The 18,947-nt window shown below is 37.4% G+C and overlaps 1 protein-coding gene across 6 annotated transcripts in view; it reads right to left on the minus strand.

Annotated features, from left to right (window-relative positions):
- COG5 (component of oligomeric golgi complex 5) overlaps positions 1 to 18,947 on the minus strand; it is a 345,803-nt gene that overhangs the window by 305,722 nt on the left and 21,134 nt on the right. The gene's annotated exons all lie outside the window — the stretch shown is intronic.

Here is an 18,947-nt window from a genome sequence, read left to right on the forward strand (position 1 = left end):
AAGACTCAGACACGAAATAAAGACTTATGTATTTCAGACTCTTTATTACAGAAGCTGGGTCCAGGGCAATTGCTTGGGGGAGAATGAGGAGGAGGGAGATCGATGGAATGACAGGCATGTAGTGACCTTCAGTTTCAGTGGTGATATTAAAGAAAGACAGTTATGCAGCTGCATTACCACCATCTTTGAATGGCCCTGAAGCTGGCTGAGAAGGAAGAACATCTCCTGTCTAAGGAGGAAAAATACCAACTGGTGGCAATAAGAATTAAAGTATTGGAAAGACAGGTAAGTCCCTAAGGCTCCAGCTATACGCATTTTTTTCTGAGTGAAACACACACCAGAGCCACACTCATGCACCCACAAGCCACAAAATACACACACACAATATACACACTCACACCAACGTAAACGTACAAACATAACAATGTTTTTACAAACGTATGTAAGTCAAAGGGAACCAAGTATTAAACACGTTTATCTGACTGCTCTTCTAAGTAACTTATAGTCTAAAATACTTAAAACAATAGGCACCGGCTCTGTGGCCTAGTGGTTAAGTTCGCACGCTCCGCTGCGGCGGCCCAGGGTTCGGATCCTGGGTGCGGACATGGCACCGCTCGTCAAGCCACATTGAGGCGGCGTCCCACATCTCACATCCCACAACTAGAAGGACCTGCAACTAAGATGTACAACTGTGTACAGGGGGGTTTGGGGAGATAAAGCAGGAAAAAAAAAAAAAAGATTGGCAACAGTTGTTAGCCCAGGTGCCAATCTTTAAAAGACAAAAAAAATACTTAAAACAATAAAAGAATGCCAAATAAGAATTTCCCCTTGAAATTGGAAGATTTGGGCACTTTTACCTTTTAATTTAATTTTATTTATTTTATGATTAGTTAATATAAGCACATGATTTAAAATTCAAAAGACAAAACAGATAAAAGTCATCTTCATATCTCTATGTCCCAACTATGCACTTAAGCAAAAACAAGCACTATTACCAGTTTCTTGCTTGTCAGATATTGCATTTTTAGATGAACCATTTGGAATGTAGAATCTCTAGCAATCATTGGATTCTAAATACATCATGAGGAGAAAAACCAGATTTTACTTCAGTCTAGAATTGTCCTTCGAGAATTCCCCACTATGAATCCAAGGAAGGGTATGCCCTCAAACAAAATCTTTGAGCTTATTTCTAATGCTTTTATTTTAACCATACTTAATCTGTCACCATGTCTTATTGACTATTCTTCTGGTGCATAACACAACGGTTATTCTATCTCTATTCCTCCAAACATCACCCTAATCCAAATCTCTATCACCTTCACCTTAACATTCTGCTCTCCTGGCTAGCTTTCCAGTCTCTTACTGAAAGCCATCCTGCCAGATTTATCTTCTTAGAAACATAGTTTTCAGCATTCTAGGCCCCTTTTTAATAAACTTCAGATTATGTAGAATCTTCTCAGAATGGTATTTAATGAAATCCTCAGTTAACAAGTCTTAGATAATCTCTAAGGCATCAACTCTCACCATTTCCTAATATAGTTGCTTGCAATCAATTTCCTTTCCTTCCTTATTTTCTAGACTTTTACTATCAAATATAATACAAACATTATTCAGCGCTACAAAAAAAGCTATCAAGCCATGAAAAGACATAGAGAAACCTTAAGTGCAGATCACTTAGTGAAAGAAGCCAATGTGAAAAGGCTACATACTCTATGATTCCAACTATTTAACATTCTGGAAAAGGCAAAACTGTGGAGGCAGTAAAACGATCAATGGTTGCCAGGAGTTGGGGGATGAATAGGCGGAGCACAGAGATTTTTAGGGCACTGAAAATACTCTGTATGCTACCAAAACGATGGATATGTTATTATACATTTGTCCAAATCTACAGCATGTACACCAAGAGCGAATCCTAATGTCAACTATGGCCTCTGAGTGATAATGATGTGTCTTTGTGGGTTCATCAGCTGTAACAAACATCCCACTCTGCTGGGAATGTTGATTAGGAGGAGGCTATGCATGTGTGGGAGCAGGGGATATATGAGAAACCTATCTATCTTCCTCTCAATTTTGCTGTGAATCTAAAACTGCTCTAAAAAAATCAAGTCTTTAAAAATAGATAGATGGCATTACAAACACGGAAAACCACATACAGAAATCATAGCTAAATGAACTCAGAACCACCACACAGCCCAGGAGACAGAGCCACGTCAGTCACTGCAGATGCACTCTACGTACTCCCTCCCAGGCACGACAGCCTGCAATGCATCCCCTGCCACCCTCCCACCCAACCAAGGGAAACCACTATGCCGGCTTTTGTGGTAATCACTTCCTTACTTTTATTTATGGTTTTATTACTGAATTGTATATATCTAAATGCTATAGTTTAATTTTGCCCTTTTTAAATCTATATAGGTTCCGTCACCATCTCTTCTCTTCTTTGCAATCTGTTGAATATATTAGATAATCTGTACTACACGGTTTCCCACAGACTGGGTTTTGTTGACTACATTCCCACAGTGTAGTTTAACATGTTCTTCTGTCTTCCATATTTCCTGCACATTAGCAGTTGAATGTAGGCAGCTTCATCAGATTCAGGTTTAATATTTTTGGCAAGATTATTCACTACATGGTGGTATATTTGTAACACACGTATGATTTTCTCTTTTTGTCTTGTTAGCAGCCACTGACACTCAATGTCAAAATCCATTAAAACATAGTGATTACAAAATGGTGATACTTCAATTCTATCATTTTGCCTTTATTTGCTAGCACATAAAATTTCTCTATAAAAAGAAACTTTACCTCATCTACTATTTATTTACCCAGTGGTACTGTTCATTCAGAAGAATGAGAATAAATACTTGATTCTTTCCCTTGGTTTATCAGTTTTCAAAATGAAGGACTGCTTTCCTAATAGCCACCAAAGATGAACAATTAGTGAGTTTTGTTCTGGTTTTGCTATTGTTATGAACACACATTTAAACATAATTAAGGATGCCAATCCGTTGTAGCTCTTATCCTTGCAGATGCTCACACTGTCCCATTTTCGGCCAGTGGGAGCTTCTGAGGGTGATCAACTCTACTGATTTGCCTGAGATTGAGGGTTCCTGAGACAGAAGGGTATTTCAGTGCTAAAACTGGGATAGTTGGTCATCCCAGAGCCTCTTCAAGTTGGCTCCTGAATCTTTTATCATGACTCTAGTTAGCAGTTGTTGATAGCTTCCTTGGTATATGGTATAAAAATATTCCAAGATTATTTTACATATTTCATGCTCCAGACCTGGAATCAAAGATTTATCAAAGGCACCCTGGTTTCTTTCAGAAGCCAACAGCATTTCAACACCACATTCTGGGAACTGGGTTTGCTCATTTCTGGGACTTTTCAGTAGACATAGCTAGGAAATGTCAGAATTAAAATATCACATAAATATTCATTTGCTTTATTCCACAATACACATAAAACATTCTCAGATTAACATTATACATATACATATGTACAAAAATATATACATATATAATATACACACCGTTTTAAGATAAAATTAAAATATCTCATGAGTTCATACTGATGCTTCCAATTAAAAATCAGGAGCACACGGTGTTTACTTAATTTCTAACTTACATCTGTATACTATTTCTTCCACACAGAGACTCCTGGCTCTCAGACATAAGAGATAACAGAATTAGAATAATTTAAAATAATTTATTTGCTTTGCTGCTCAATACACAGAAGACATCTGAATACAAAACCAACACCACAAAAATATGATTGCTGTAGATAGTTTAAAAGACTTGTTTTGCATACGCTCTCCCCACATTTTTTACGGTTGAATTTTATTTCTTTGTCAAAACATACAGCCATTACATACTATATTCTCATTTAGATCCCTCATCTAATCCTAAGTTTATGGCTCATCTCTAGTCTTTACTTTGATGTTTCTCTAGTCATTTTGGTTGTCTCAAGTACACGGCCGATCAGACTGCCACATATGGTACTCTCTTTACTTGAAAATCAGTTTGGCTGGTGTATCAATTATCTATTGCTGTACAAGAACCCAGCCCAAAACTTAGTGGTTTAAAATGATTTGCTATTTCTCACAATTCTGTGGGTCAGGAATTTTGGCAAGGTTCAACTGCTCCACGTGGTATCACCTGGGATTACTGACTCTGCTGGGCTTACGTAACAATGGGGCTGGTCTGGACGGCACAAGAAGGCTTCGCTCACGTGTCTGCTGCCTCAGCGCTTCTCTCCCTGTCACGTCCACGTGGCTAGCCTGGGCCTCCTCACAGCACGGTAGTCTCAGGGTGACTGGACTTCTTACACAGACAGAGGCTTTCCCTTGAAGGCTGGGCCCACAACTAGCCCGGCATCACGTCCACCAGCAGGGCTTCTGTGGTTTTGCTACCCAATTGCTCTGTAGTTTTTACAGTGTTCGAGGACACCGGCATTTTAAGCTGCTGTTATCCCTCCTCTTCCTTCCTTCCTGGTACATGCACTTCTTAGATGGAGAATTATAAAGCCAATAAAAATACATCACCATTCCATACAACAATGTAGATAAAATTATTTCATATCCTATCAACTGAAAACTAAAAAGGAACTTACAAAAGTATACAATGAAAACTCTATACATAAAAAACAGAGACGTATTAAAAAAGAGAAAAGGCTTTATGGATGATTTCCTCCTTCTTTATTCCATTATTTTCTCAAACCTTCTGACTTCTATAACTACAAAGTTAAAAAAAATTTTAAAACCTTGCATTGAGAAACTAATATATATGCATGTCTTTAAAAATTAAAATGTAAAACAATTAAAAAGTTTAAAAAATAAGTCAAAAAGATAAAAAATTTGTATGTTAGGTATGTGAATTATATCTCAATAAAGCTGTTATATTTTTTAAAACCTCTCTGATTAAAAGTATTAAAAACTAGTAAGATTTGAAAGTTAAAAAACTCACTTTCTTATATAATTTTGAAGTTAAAAAATTTTAAGTATTCTATGTAAGAGATAATAAGCTCTTCAAAATTTCTTTCTGAAAAACTCTGAGGCAGTTCATAAGCAAACAATGTTACTAAAATGAGCTAAGATAGAGATGATTCTTGCGGTGATAATTAAATTCAACTCATGCTTTCATGTATATAGATGAAGTCAGAAGATTCTACTTGGAGAAAGAAAAGGCTTTCTGAAAAGGGAGTGAAACGGGGATAAAAAGCAAAAAGAATTAAGCGTAAAAGTACTTTCTTCTAAGTGAGGGTACAATCAAAGGGATTTTCGTTCAACACAAAAACAACTTTGTAGCTCTTTCTTTCTTGCTTTCTTATACCACATGCATTTAAATGAATTAGGGGCTCAAAGAATGAAAAGATTAAACAGGAACATTAAAACTTCCTCAATGTTTAAAATGGAAATGGCTAGGCAAAGTGAACAGGATAAAAATGGTTAAAATATAAATAAGCTGCCAAAGAGCACTTAGACTTCAAAACGGTTTGAAAGGCAATGAAGCTCTAAGGTGAACTTCTTTCCTAAGATAAGACTACATAGGAATCGATCCAGGAAAAATTAACCACTGGAAATACAGATACCAAAATGTACCCGGGCATATTTCTTTTACTTTCCTCTCCCTTCCCCTCTTTCTTCCTTTTACTTGGCCAAAGTTACTCAACTTAGCTGTCCCTATACCGTAATATTTTTTACAATAAGAGTGTAGAAAATTAGGGCTAATATTTAATAACAATAATAAAAATAAAAGGTGTTTTATCTTAAACACAAACAATCCCAACTTCCCATGTTTGTGTGAGCATAAAAAATAAAAATATTCATAAAAGACACTATCACAGCTTCACAGAATCATAGCATTCTAGAGCTGGAAGAGAAAAGATCCAGCCTAAACTTTCATATAAAAAAATGTTACACCACAACACAAATGGTAACTATGTGAGGTGAAGGATGTGTTAACTAACCTTACTGTGGTAACCATTTCACAATATATACATGTATCAAATCATCACGTTATACTCCTTAAACTTACACAATGTTATATGCCAATTATATCTCAATAAAGCTGGAAAAAAAAGATACTAAAGCCTGTCCATTATCATGCAGTTAGAGGGACGAAGAACAGCAGTCAGGCCTCACAGCCCAGACCAGTGCTCTTCATCCGCACTTTATGAACTTGGATTGTTTTTTTAATTTTTTTACCCACATCAAGTTTCTGAAAAACAGGAACTATATTTTCTCTTTTACATGTTACACAGAATCAAAACCAAGAAACACTAAATTTAGAGAAAGCAATCCTGTTTCACAGACTTAATGCTGCTGCGTACTGGCCACCTGAACTTCAGCAACTAGCTTTCAGATCCTCAGTTTCTCACTCATAAAATGATGATACATAATTTCTAAACACAGTTATTAGAAAAACTGAATGATTTAGAATAGTTGAAATTTTTCATATATTATACAGTCCTGCATAAATATTAATTTGTTTTTATCACTAATACCTAGGGAGGTGGCAAATATAAATAAGATTCTTACAACTCACTGTCAAAAGATCATATTGAAGAAAGGGGAAAAAAGGAAATGCATGATTCTGACATATTTAAGAGCTGGAGTTGAAAGCAAAGAAGTGAACTAAAATTAAATTTTTATTTTAACAAATTAAATTTTAATTCATTGCCTAAAATTAAACAATAACCTATAATAAAAACAACTTTGTATAATGCACATGAAGACTAACAGTCCTGGATAGTCCCACTAATAAAAACATTCCTATGTCTTCATATACAAAAATATTTTAAAGTTTACTAAACTCAAAGATAACTTCCATCTATGTCCAAAATACCAGAATATTTTATAAAATTTCATTTTTTTAGGGGCAAGTTTGTAAACACGTAAGCATAATCACTTTCCTTAGTTAACAATACCATCCTTGCATTAGTGTATTCTTTCACAAGAAAAAGAATTCCAGTAAACTTAACGTCATGATTTTGAGTAAGCAAAATGTGAGTTATCCTAAAAAGCAATATTTAAATCCCAACTTAACTAAGGGGAATACTGCTTTACTGTCTATTTTAACATAAAAGTAAAGCATTAGTTCCCTGGAGAGCACTTTCACGATGCTCTGAGCACTTGAAGCACCTCCACTCCTTCCTTGAGAAAGGCGCTGGGGCAGGTCTTTCCAGGTTCACCATATTTCAGGTCATATGACCTTGTGACCTTGTGACCTTAGCCATAACTGATTAGATCAAGGAAACAAAGCTAGCTCCAAGGAAGACATAAAAAGCATGTCACCAGTGGCCTACAACAGTGGCCTACAACATCATCTTGCACAAGAATCACCCAAAATTGTTACTGACAGTCCCTGTTCTCTTTGGAGAAGTGGGTGTGCAGGAAAGGGCAGAAGTTGAGGTGGCAATAAGCAGAAGCCTTGAGACAAAAGAAGCAAGAGCAAAAAGAAACAATGAGCAAGTGAAAAGAAGAATGAGGGTTAAGCCACAGTGGCAACAAGAAAAAGTAGCAGAGAGAGATGCAAAGATTAGGACTAAGTTATAGGAAAGGATGATTGTTAAGGTGCTGTTGCAGGCAGAGCAATGTTCCACTGTTTCACGATACTTCTTTGGCTGTTAAGAAAGGTCTCTGTTCATCCTCACCGCCCCACATAGTCTTAAGTGGCTATCCTTGAAATAACCTGAAAGTACCTCTTCTCCATCTGAAAAAGACTAAGACATCCAAACTCTTCTCACATGCTATATTTCTCAAATTGTTATGGCATACATGTACAAGTACAGTAAAAAAAATTTTTAGTACCATGTATGTTTTGTTTAGTCACCATATGCTACAAATTTAGAAAAAAATATTACAACTGGGGCACAGATCAGGGAACTAATCATTTTATTCATTTCCTAAACATTCAATAAGTTTAAGTGATGGGTACAGAACACTATGCAAAGGCTACAGACTCAAATATTACTTTATTATTATCATAGCCCACAAGGAGCTCAGTCTCATAGGAGAGTATGAAGAAGGGAAAAGCTATGTAGAAAGTACTATAATGGAAGAATGTATGGGATATTAAAGGAACCAAAAGATGAAAAAGAAATACTCTGCTTTGCCAGAAGGAAGGGCAGGAGAGGACTTCACAAAAGAGTTGACACATCAGCTAGAATCCTCTGAGTGACAAGAATATTCTGAGTTAGAGAAGAAAGAAAATATGCATGGGAATGAATGTGAGAATTTCTAGTACATGCAGAAATAGTAAATAGTTCAATGTGATTAATACCCAGAATAAATTCTTTTAGAATGATAGACATAAAGTTGATAATGGTGAGCAGAGGTCACATCATGAAGGGGCTTATATGCCATATTAAGGACTTGAGACTTCATTCTATCTCTTGTTAAGGAACTACTGAGTAACTTTATCAGGAGTATAAATAATCTGATGTTTGTTCCCTAAATAAGATTAGACATGTGAATTTCCTAGTTTAAATAATGGTAGACTAGGTTGTTAGCTTACCATTGAAAACAACTAAAAAGCTGTATAAAATGTAAAAATATCTCAAAAGCATCACAGAAATGATAGTACAAACAGGAATACCAAGCCAAAGTGCAACAAAAGAGAACCCAGAGAGAAAGGCAGCAAATCCACTTGTAATTCAAGAACACTTGCTAACCCTGGAAAACAAGAACCTACACTTTGATAGATTCTGAAGCAAAGTGGAGGAGAAGAGTTAAAAGGTGAGTAAATTTAATTTAATGTTCTTGGACTGGTAGTGATTTCTGATGTCACAGAGAAGCAAAACAAATCCTCTCTGAAGGACTCAAATATCCTAAAAAAGAATTTTTTGAATAAAATGTCCAGCACACACCAAAAGATAACCAGGCACCTAAGGAAATAGGACTCCAGTAACAGAACCAGCAAACACCACAAAGAGAAACATGCCCACGAAGATTACACCTATGTACCTACCAGAGTCAGGCAATACAACACCTCAGAGAATATATTCAAAGAAATAAAAATCAGGGAACAAGAAATAGGACAGGTTATATAGCATTTTAGGAAGTAGAACTTCTAAAAATAAAACACACAATAACCAAAATTTAGCAAGATAATAATAAATAGACTAGTTTAACCTTAGGCTATAAGCAACTGAAGAAAGAATTAAGGAAATGGAAAACCAATCAGAAAAAAACTCCAAAGAACAGCATGGAAAGACAAAAACATGTAAAATAAGGAAAAGAGGATAAATGCCTTAGATGGTAAGGAGACACAGTTGAGTATACACTTCATCAGAATCTAAAGACAAAGAAGAGAGAGAATGATGCATATTTGAAGAAATAATGGGTTAGAAATGATGAAAGAGATAAACGCACAGATGGAAGAAAAAAAACAAATTGCACGTGAGATGAATAAAAAGAAACCACATTCTGAAACTGAAGGGAATCAAAAAGAAGAGACAATCCTAAAAGAAGTCAGAGGAAAACTACTGATTACCTTCAAAAGACCAGGTCAAAATGACACCTTCTCAACAACTAAATTGGAACCCAGAACACAATGGAGTAACATCTTCCAAGTACAGAAAGTAATAAAGAATAAAAGAAGGAAGGAAGGAAGGCATGTGTCTAGAACATTCCACTGTATTCAGAAAACAAAGATACTTTCAAGAATGGAGAGGCTCACTGAAAAAACAAAGGAGCCAGTTTGAAAGGAATCCAACTGATCAAATTCTGATAGTTTGAGCATCAATAGCAGTATAGTAATTAAAGTTAATTGGAAGAAGCTGAATCTGTGAAACACCATGAGCTCAACTAATACTCAAAAGAAAAAAGATTAATCTGAAGTACACAAAAGATAGTTATAAGAAGATAAGCAGGATAATTTTTCACTGATTTAGTAAGTGTTAATACAGATATAATATTTCTGAGAGGAATAAGAAATATTTCATTTCTTCTGAGTTCATACTGGTTTATCAAACATAAAGAAAAAAGCTTAAGCATAGAAAAATGAACAAAAATTATGTTGAACCAAATAATTACAGAAAAAGTAGTAGCACCTCAAAACAGAAAGGCCTGATTGATTCACTGGTTATACATAACAATAGGAAAAACTGGGAGTCCGGTGCCAATCAGCACTACTCTCTAATGGTCTCATATAATAACCAAGAGAGAGAGGAGTCCACTGGTAGTCATACACAATATACAACTAAAGAGAGTCCAATCAGGGCAGGCCCGGTGGCATGGTGGTTAGTTCATGAGCTCCATTTTGGTGGCCCAGGGTTCATGGGTTTGGATCCCAGGTGCAGACCTACACACGACTCATTAACCATGCTGTGGTGGCATCCCACATACAAAATAGAGGAAGACTGGCAAAGATGTTGGCTCAGTGACTATCTTCCTCAAGCAAAAGGAGGGAGATTGGCAATAGGTGTTAGCTCAGGACCAATCTTCCTCACCAAAAAAAAGAGAGATTCCAACACTGCATTCAAAACTGATTAGTTAGATGAATGTTCCAAAGAAAACAGATCTTCTTCAGTGTACAGGAGTTAGCAACTAGCAGGCCAAAACCAACCTACCATCTACTTTTGTAAACAAAAATGTATTGAGACAAGGCCAAATACTACAACATAGTTGAATAGCTGCAACAGATATATATAGCCCACAAAGCCTAAAATATTTACTGTACAGTCCCTTACAAAAAAAGTTTGCCAGTACTGGCAGTAAGTCATACTATGTCTACTCACAATAGGAAGAGAACATTTAATTTTTAAAAGCCCTTATAATTTCCTCTATAGAGTCAATTTTCAAAACTCAATTGTATTTCTTTAAAATAGCAATAAACAGAAAAACAGAATTTAAAAATGAAAACATTTAGTGTAGTAACAAAACAAAATATTTAAAGACAAATTTAACAAAACTGAAAACAAAATATTGCTGAAATTAAAGACCTTCTAAATAAATGTAGATCTACCACAATCATGAACTGGAAGATTCAATATTGTTAAGATGTCAATTCTCCCCAAACTGACCTACAGATGCAATACATTTCCAGTCAAAATCCTAACTAGCCTTGTAGTAGAAATTGGCAAGCTGATTCTAAAATTTATATGGAACTGCAAAGTAAAATAGTATCCTTTTTCAAGACCATTTGGCTAAAAGAAGACTTACTACAAACCTGCGGTAATCAAGACAGGGTACTATTAATATAACAGCAGGAAACTAGATCAATTGAAGAGAGTGGAGTCCAGAAACAGACCAACACATAAACAGTCAATTAAATTTTCTGAAGGCAAAAAAATTCAATGGGGAAAGAAAAGTTTTTTCAAGAAATGATGCTAGCAATCCATAAAAGAAACTCTGATAATTTGGACTGCATCAAAATTTTAAAATTTGTGTGTTGCAAAAGAAACCGTTTAAAAATGAAAAGTCAGAGGTGAGGATCCAAGACAGCAGCATAGGAAGACCCTGAACTCACCTCCTCACACCAACATACCAAATATACCCCTATGTATAGAGCAATTCCTTCTGAAGAAGAACTGAGGGCTGATTTAATAGCTTCTGCACAAGAAATGACATACAGACCACAAAGAGACAAGTAGAAGAAATGGAGACACGGTACCCACAGGAACCCCACTGATAATGCAGGGACCCACAGCAGGGAGGAACATCACTGAGGGGCTGCACGCAGGCCTGCCTGCCCTGGAACCCAGCAAAATACAGCAGTTTAAAGGGCAACTAGACTATACAGAAAGGAAACCCCTTTACTAACCCTAGAGCATCTGCCAAACAGGCAGGGAACTGCTGGAACTCTCTCCAAGGTGGGAGGCACCAGCAAGAACCATTTTTTGTGTTTCCCCTCCACTCTGATAGTGTGGGTGGGAGCACAGTCCAGACTGTCTAGCCAACCTGCTAAGTCCACCCCAGCACACCCCAGACCCGTCTAACACCACTCCAGCCATCCCCCTAAAGCAGCCCTGATACGGGGTGCTCCAGAATCCCCTATCTGTGCCCACTCCAGCCATCCCACCAAGGAGGCCTGGTGCAGCGCACCCCAGGATCCCCCAAGCTGTGCACACTCCAGCTCCAGCTGTCCTGCCAGATTGGCCCCTGCATGGAACACCCCAGAATCCTCCCACCTGTGTGCATTCCAGCTGTAGTCATCCCACCAACGCAGCCGGGAAGCAGCATGTCCTGGGACTTCCTGGGACTACAGATGCTCCAGTTCCAGCAGGCCTGGTAAAGTCACCCAGCACACAGTCTACACAGGGGATGTTCCTAGACAAGCCCACTCCTTGAAGACAAGGAGAGGTAACTGTTTCACCAAATTCATAGAAACAAACACAGAAAGTCTAACAAAATGAAGAGACAAAGGAATATGCTCCAAACGAAAAAACATGATAAAACCCCAGAAAAAAATCCTAATAAAATGGAGATAAGTAAACGAACTGATAAAGAGTTCAAAGTAATGGTCATAAAGATGCTCACCAAACTCAGGAGAAGAACAGAGGAACCCAGTGAGAACATCAACAAAGAGTTAGAAAATATAAGAAAGAATCAACCAGAGCTGAAGAATACAATAACTGAAATTAAAAATACACTAGAGGGAATCACAGTAGATTAGATGACAGAGAAGAACAGATCAGTGATCTGGAAGATTGGATTGCTCTTCTAGTGACACTAAACAAAAATTAGTGGAAATCACCCAACTAGAATAGAAAAAAGAACTTTAAAAAATGAGCATGGTTTAAGGGACCTCTGGGACAACAAACATACTAACATTCACATTATAGGTATCCAAGAAAAAGAAAGAGAAGAAAGGGCCAGAAAAGCTACTTGAAGAAATAACAGCTAAAAACTTCCTTAATTTGGGGAAGAAAACAGACAACCAGATGCAGGAAGCACAGAGAGTCCCAAACAAGACGAATCCAAAGAGATCCACACCAAGACATATTATAATTAAAATGGCAAAAGTTAAAGATAAAGAGGCAATCTTAAACGCAGCAAGAGAAGAACAAGTCACAGGCAAGGAAACCCCCATAAGACTATTAGCTTATTTTTCAGCACAAACTTTGCAGTCCAGAAGGGAGTGGCATGATATATTCAGAATGCTGAAAGGAAAAAACTTACAACCTGCAATACTCTACCCAGCAAAGATATAATTCAGAATTGAAGGAGAGATAAAGAGTTTCCCAGACAAACAAAACCTAAAGGAGTTGACCACAACTAAAATGGTCTTACAAGACATATTAAAGGGGCTTCAATAAGCAGAAAAGGCCATAACTAGAAATTAAAAAACATAGTCATGGCACCCCATAACAATGTTTCAGTCAATGACAGACCACATATGCAATGGCAGTCCCATAAATTCAGTACCATATAGCCTAGATGTATAGTAGACTACATCATCTAGGTTTGTGTAAGTACATTCTATGACATTCACACAATGAAGAAATTGCCTCATGACACATTTCTAAGAACGTATTCCTGTTGATATGCGACACAAAACTGTATATGAAAGACAAAATCTCATTTGTAAAGGCAAATATTTAGTAAGGGCAATGGATCAGCCTATTACACAGCTAGTATGAAGATTAAAAGAAAAAGTAGTAAAATCAACTATGACTACAATTAGTACTTAAGGGACACACGAAAGAAAACATGTAAAATATGATGTAAAAAACATAAAACATGGGGGGGAGTAAAAATGTAGTGCTTTTAGAATGAGTTTAAACTTAAGTGACTATCACCTTAATATAGACTGCTAGACATACACAGTTCAATAAATATGAACCTCATAATAACCACAATCCAAATACCTACACTAGATATGGTATTGAACCCGAAGTGAGTTTGCTCACCTGTCACACAGGAAGTCAATCTCTGAAACAAGGTGTAGTGAAAGAACGTAGGAATTTTTTTGCAAAGCACTGAGCAAGGGGAACAGGCAGCTAACACTGTAATCCTGAATACCCTGAAAAGCCACAAGCAAGGATTTTTATTTGGGGTTTTAGGTAAGGGGGGGGGGAATGTGGCCTTGGGGGCTGAAGTTCTAAGAGTCCTCTGCACATGTGTGACTGTCTGTTCTATGTGCTGCACATGGTGGATTTTCAGTCTTTGATGTCTAAAGATTATAATCAGTCACTTTAGCTTCTCAATGTTCCTACAACATGCTTAGTCAAGCAGGGGAGGGTCACCAAGTTCCTCTCTTATCAGAGGCTCTCCTGCTGTTATGCAAAGCAAGCTCAAAAACTTTGGTCATTTTGTTTCCCACATTAACCTTCTGGGTACAAGGCACAGTTTCACTCTAATCCAGGGAAATTTTAACTCCTTCATCCTCAGTTTCAGATACAGAAAAAATAAAAAGAAAGCAACACAAACATAACACTAAAGAAAACCATCAAACCACATGGAAAGAGATCAAGAGAAGAAGAAAGGAAGAGAAGAACTAAAAAAAAACCAGAAAACAACAAAATGGCAATAAGTACATACCTATCAATAATTACTTTAAATGTAAATGGACTAAATGCTCCAATCAAAAGATATAAGGTGGCTGAATGGATAAAAAAATACGACCCATATATATGCTGCCTACAAAAGACTCACTTCAAAATTAAAGACGCATACAGAATCAAAGTAAAAAGATGGAAAAAGACATTCCATGCAAATGGAAATGAAAAGAAAGCTGTGGTAACAATACTCATTATCAGACCAAACAGACTTTAAAACAAAGACTCTAACAAAAGACAAAGAATGACACTGCATGATAATAAAGGAGTCAATCCCAAAAGAGAATAAAACATTTATAAATATTTACGTACCCAAATATATAAAGCAACTATTCACTGACCTAAAGGGAGAAACAGGGAGCAATAAAATAATATTAGGGGACTTTAATACCCCACATACATCAATGGGTCGATCATCTAAACAGAAAATCACTAAGAACATATCAACCTTAAGTGACACCTTATACAAGACAGACTTAACAGATACATATAGAGCATTGCATCCAAAAACTGACGAATGCTTTTTGAGTGCACACAGAACATTCTGCAGGATAGATCACGTTAAGCCATGAAACAAGTCTCAAAAAATTTATGAAGATGGAAATCGTATCAAGCATCTTTTCCAACCACAATGATATGAAACTAGAAATCAATTACAAAAAGAACATTGGAAAAAGCACAAACATGTGGAGTCTATACAACATGCCACTAGACAACCAATGGGTCAATGAAGAAATCAAAGAGAAAATCAAAAAATACCTTGAGACAAATGAAAATGGAAATACAACTTTCCAAAACCCATGGGATATAGCAAAAGCTCTAAGAGGGAAGTTCATAGCAATAAATGCCTACCTCAAGAAGTAAGAATAATCTTAAATAAAAAATCTAACTTTACACCTAAAGGACTCAGAAAAAGAAGAACACAGCTCAGAGTTAGCAGAAAAACGGAAATCATTTTTTTTCCTTCTTCTTCTCCCAAAAACCCCCAGTACACAGTTGTATATTCTAGTCGTAGGTTCTTCTAGTTCTATTATGTCAGACGCTGCCTCACCATGGCCTGATGAGTGGTGCTAGGTCCACACCCAGGATCCAAACTAGTGAATCCCTGGGCCCCTGAAGTGGAGCATGCAAACTTAACCACTTGACCACAGGACCAGCCCCTAAAGCTGATTCTTTAAAAAGATAAACAAAATCGGGGCTTGCCTCATGGCATAGTGGTTAACTTCATGTGCTCTGCTTCAGCAGCCTGGGGTTCACAAGTTCAGGTCCTGGGCGTGGACCTGCACACCACTCACTGGGCCATGCTGTGGTGGCATCCCACATACGAGATGGAGGAGGACTGGCACAGATGTTGGCTCAGTGACAATCTTCCTCAAGAAAAAGAGGAACATTGGCAACAGATGTTGACTCAGGGCCAATCTTCCTCACTCACCCCTGAAAAAAGAAAAAGATAAACAAAATTGGTAAACCTTTAGCCAGACTAATCAAGAAAAAAAGAGAAAGGACCCAAATAAATAAAATGAGAACTGAAACTGGAAATGTTACAACTGACACCACAGAAATACAAAGGATCGTAAGAGACTACTACAAACAATTATATACCAATAAACAGGACAAACTAGAAGAAATGGATAAATTCCTAGAAATACATATCCTTCCAAGACTGAATCATGAAGAAATAGAAAATCTTAATAGATCGATTACAAGTAATGAAATTGAATCAGTAATTTAAAAATTTCCAAAAATCTAAAGTCCAGGACCAGAGAGCTTCCCAGGTGAATTAAATGAAACATTTAAAGAAAAGTTAATACTTTTCCCTTTCAATTTATTCCAAAAAGTTGAAAAGGAAGGAACACTTCCAAACTCTGTGTATGAGGCCATCATTAACCTGATACCAAAACCAGACAAAGACACCACAAGAACAGAAAATTACAGTCTAATATCTCTGATGAACACTGATGCAAAAATCCTCAACAAAACACCAGGAAACCAAATTCAACAATACATTAAAAAGATCACACACAATGATCAAGTGGGATTTATTCCAGGGACACAGGGATGGTTCGACAACCAAAAAATCAATCAATGTGATGGAACACTAACAGAATGAAGAATAAAAATCACATGATCACCTCAATAGACGCAGAAAAAACATTTGACAAAATTCAACATCGATTTATGATAAAAATTCTTGTCAAAGTGGGTACGGAAGAAACGTACTTCAACAAAATAAAAGCCATATATGACAAACACACAGCTAACAGATTCAACAATGAAATGCTGAAAGCTTTTCCTCTAAGATCAAGAACAAGACAAGGATACCCACTCTCACCACTGTTATTCAACATAGTACTGTAAATCCAGGTCACAGCAACTAGGCAAGAAAAAGACATAAAGGGCATCCAAATCGGAAAGGAAAAAGTAAAACTGCCACTACTTGCAGACAAGACAGTATATATAGAAAACCCTAAAGACTCATCTAGAAACTGGTAGAATAAATGAATTCAGTAAAGTTGCAGGATACAAAATTAATATACAAAAATCAGTTGCGTTTCTATAAACTAATAAGCCGTCAGAAAGAGGAAATTTTAAAACAATCCCATTTGCAATGGCATCAAAAGAATAAACTACTTAGGAATAAATTTAACCAGGGAGCTGAAAGACCTGTACTCTGAAAAATATGACACTGATAAAAGAAATTGAAGTGACACAAATAAATAGATACACCATCTCACGCACTGGAAGAATATAGCTAAATTGTCCATACTACCCAAAGCAATCCACAAATTCAAAGCAATCTGCATCAAAATACCAATGGCACTTTTACAACAAAGAATCCTAAAATCTGTATGGAATCACAAAACACCCCAAATAGCCACAGCAACCTTGAGGAGGAACAAAGCTGGAGGCATCACATTCCCTGATTGCAGACTATACTACAAAGCTAGGTAATCAAAACAGCATGGGACTGGCAGAAAGCAGACACAGAGGTCAAAGAATAGAGCCCAGAAATGAACTCACACTTACGTGGTCAATTAATCTGTGACAATGGAGGCAAAAATATATAATGGGAAAAAGACAGTATCTTCAATAAATGGTGTTAGGAAAACTGGACAGCTACATGCAAAAGAATAAAACTGGACCACTATCTTACACCACACACAAAAATACACAAAATGGATTAAAACTTGAAGGTAAGATCTGAAACCATAAAATTCCTAGAAGAAAATACAGGCAGTCAGATCTTTGACATCAGTTTTAGCAATATTTTGGGAGCCAGTCTCCTCTGGCAAGGGCAAAAGAAGCAAAAATAAACAAATAGGATTACATCAAACTAAAAAGCTAATAACAAAAATATATAAAGAACTTATACAACTTAATGTCAAAAAAATAAAACAACTAGATTAAAAACTGGGCAGAGGACTTGAATAGGCATTTTTCCAAAGAAAACATACGATGGCCAACAAATGCATGAAAAGATGCTCAACATCACTAATCTTAGGGAAATACAAATCAAAACCACAATAAGGGGCCGGCCCAGTGGCCCAGCGGTTAAGTTTGCATGCTCTGCTTTTTGGCTGCCCAGTTTGCCAGTTTGGATCCTGGGTGCGGACACAGCACCACTTGGCAAAAGCCATGCTGTGGTAGGCGTCCCACATATAAAGCAGAAGATGGGCATGGATGTTAGCTCAGGGCCAGTCTTCCTCAGCAAAAAGAGGAGGATTGGGAGTAGTTAGCTCGGGGCTAATCTTCCTCAAAAAAAAAGAAAAACCACAATGAAACAGCACCTCACACCTGTTAAAATGGTTATTATTAAAAAGACCAAAAGCAAGAGTTGGTGAGGATGTGGAGAAAAGGGAACCCTCACACACTGTTGGTGGGAATGTAAATTGATGAGCCACTATGGAAAACAGTACAGAGGTCCCTCAAAAAATCTTAAGAGTTGTCCACCAGCCACTCACTCCCAAGCGGCACTTTCAGTCGTGACCAAGTGAGCCAGGCACTCAGGCCGCAATGGGGTCTCAATGCCCTTGGCTGAGTTGGCCAGAACCCCACACAACCTGGCCCCAAGGAGGTGGAGCAATTCCTGGTGCCCAGGCAAAAAGCACAGAGCTCTCCTCTACCAAGTGCTGTCACCCCTTCCCTATCTCACCCGGTGCCCCCACCCACACTCCTCACTGATTCCTGGGAGACCCGCCACATCAAGTCGCCTCTCTCAAACTTCCCCTGGTGCCACACAGCAGCCAAGGGGACTGAAAGCTGACACAGACCTAAAGACTGGCCCACATGCTTAGGATGTACTGGGGGTTCATTTTGAACCTAGGGGTTGGATTGAAGTTGCTTCAGAGGCGATAAATACCCTAAGGATTTATTTTGCTTCTTTGTAACTTGCTGCAGGGAAAGTGTTCCTCTCCTGCCTTCCATGCTCACTCTGGCACCTGAAATG

The sequence above is a fragment of the Equus caballus genome, chromosome 4 (assembly GCF_041296265.1).
Source record: "Equus caballus isolate H_3958 breed thoroughbred chromosome 4, TB-T2T, whole genome shotgun sequence".
In the NCBI taxonomy this organism is placed as follows: domain Eukaryota; kingdom Metazoa; phylum Chordata; class Mammalia; order Perissodactyla; family Equidae; genus Equus; species Equus caballus.